Source organism: Apium graveolens, chromosome 1 (genome assembly GCF_009905375.1).
Source record: "Apium graveolens cultivar Ventura chromosome 1, ASM990537v1, whole genome shotgun sequence".
NCBI classification, from domain to species: Eukaryota; Viridiplantae; Streptophyta; class Magnoliopsida; order Apiales; family Apiaceae; genus Apium; species Apium graveolens.
The window spans coordinates 180,428,886-180,431,710 of record NC_133647.1 but is presented as its reverse complement, the minus strand read 5'-3'; positions in this window follow the sequence as shown (position 1 = coordinate 180,431,710).

Genomic DNA, 2,825 nt, shown 5'->3' with positions numbered 1-2,825 from the left:
GTTCATCACAGTTGTAGCACTTGATCTTTGATTTGTCAACTTTTACAGCTTTCAAATCCTTTCTTTCTCTTCTTCCAGAAGGCTTCCTTTCTCCTCCAGTAAACTTCTTCCTGAAGCTTCTATTCTTCTGAGACTTCCTGAACTGCATCATCTTGAAGCCCTTAACTATCATAGCATCCATCTGCATGACATCAGAATCTCTCATGTTCTCATCAGTTTCAGAATCAGTGTCATCATCAGGATTTGATGATGAATCATCCGTATCTGATTCTAGCAGATAGTTCTTTTTCCTTGTAGCTTTCAATTGTCTTGTCCTTTGAAGCTTTAGCATTCACTTTTAAGGCAACTGATTTTTCCTTGTTGCTTTTCCTCTATTTCCTTTGTTGGACTGCCAAATCATGAGTCTTTAGCATGCCACAAATTTCATTCAGAGTGACTTTTTCCAAATCATACTGATGTCGTATAATTGAAGTCTGAGTCTCCCATTCCTCATTCAAAACTCTCAGAAACTTGGTGTTTGAATCTTCCAGATGGTACACCTTTCCCACTAAAGATAGGTTGTTAAGTAGAGTGAGAAACCTATCATAAATGTCGGTGAGACTTTCATCAGACCTGGCCTCAAAATGTTCATATTCTTGAATTAGAACAGCCCTTCTGTTCTTCTTGATGGTCGTGGTTCCTTGACATTGAGTTTTAAGGGCATCCCTGATCTCTTTGGCAGTCTTGTAGGCTATAACCTTGTTGGACATCACAAGGTCAAGACTTTTATGCAAAATGTTTCTTACCTTTGCATCCTTCAGCATAGTGGCTTTCACTTCTGGTGTCCACTCACTATTTTCCTTCAACTGAAGGTGTTCATCAACAGTAGGAGTCGCAGGTACCAATTTTGTTGGCTTTTAAGGTCCATCATTGATTACGTCGAGGTAGTCTGGATCTGTAGCTTCCAAGTGCATTAGCATATTCAACTTCCATGTAGGATATTCAGTCTTTTTCAGAATGGGGATTTTGATACTCTTATACTTGTTCAGAGACATGTTTAGATCGTTTATGATAGTAAATTATCAGTTTGCTCTGATACCAATTGTTTCCCAGTACTAATACAATTGTTTAAGGGGGGTTGGATACAATTGTATAAACGTTTCGAACAAGTATGAAAAATATAACAGTTCTTTATATTTCTGATAAAAACTGTTACAAACTCTCTCAAGAAATACTGATATTCTTGAGAGCTGCTAGGTCGTTTGTAATAACCCCAATTTTTGGAAATTTTTGAAACCCTGATGGAGAGTAACTTTTTGCTGATGATGCTGATTAAGGAAATTTATCAGACCACACTATATAGGAGTACTGTTATGGAAATTCTGAGATCGTATTAGTATTTCATAAAGTAAATGAGTGTATGTAAAGGTCGTCAGAATTCGAATTCGGACACTTTGATTTTTCCTGAAAATTCACCAGATACCGAAAGAATTTAGTATGAGCTACATAATTAGAAGGATTTAAATTCAAGAATTTTAAGAGAGGATCATAAAAGGAATATAAAATATTAGGAAAGGGTTAGGAAAGCCCAAGTAATGAGGTCCCGGATATGATCCCTCAAACGAATAACGAGAACGAGAGTTAAGTGAACCGTAAAACATATAAGTGACCATTAGACAAACAATTAAGCATTAATCAAGGAGGAATAGTATATTGTGATGTCATCACACCACAAGGCTGTAACAAGTGGCTAGAGAATGACATGTGCTTGATGATGTATGCATGATTAGTAGATATTTTACAAGAATGATTTGTGGCCATGGATTTAAACCTTGGTTAAATCTTGGTTAGTGTTAACTAGGATAACAAAACCACCACACAAACACCAAGGCAATCAAAGAAGCATTTCCATTCTCTTCCATTTCTCCATTTTTTCATTTTACTCTCGGCCAAAACAATACCAGCAACTTCAAACTATCATATCTCCTTCAATACTCACTCAAATATTGTGTTCTATAGCTCGTTGGAAAGGTATTGAAATGGCCTACAACTATTGTTCACAAGTCGCGTCCAAATAAGCATGATAATACCCTCATTTTTACAGTTATTTAAATCGGACTAATTGTAACTCCAAAAGTTCTAACTCATTTCTTGAACTCCTTTGCAAGTTTGAACATGATAAACATAGATCAAGGCTCTCTTAAAGATAAAGTCTCTTTTTAGTGGTTTAAGGATCTAAGGAAGGTATAAACTTCAAACCCTAGCTTTGATGTTATGATTCCATTAAGTTTTATTAACGCATTGTTCGTATTAAGGCTTGATCTTTGATTATAAGTAGTTTTGGTGGATTTGATTGGTTGGATAAATCGGTAAAATTTGGAGTTGGGGACTAATTTTGTAGTATTATGGTTGAATATTGTTATGTTGGTGGTTGTGGGTGAATTGATGAGGATTTAGAGCGGTAATTATTTTGGGAATCGCGTAAACATAGCCGTCGTAATGCCTGATTTACCTTAGACTGTTTTTGTGCTTAGCTTCAGGACCCGTAAACTCACTGTAAGATTCTGACATTTGCCATATTTAGCTAGATCATATCGTAATCTTAGTTTTGGTATGTGGTTCGCTTAGATCTGATGTACGGTTTAGGACAAACGACCGTTTTAAGTAACGGCATTTCGTGAACGAACCTTTACCCCTCGCTTTACTTTGAGACCATGTTTAAGGCCTTTAAAGGACTAATAGGATCACAAAATAATTATGTAAAGTGTATTAGACAGTTAATAAAGTACCCGAGATTCTCCTTAAAATGTTTAATGGTTAATTTTATAAAAATGGTGGATCCGAGG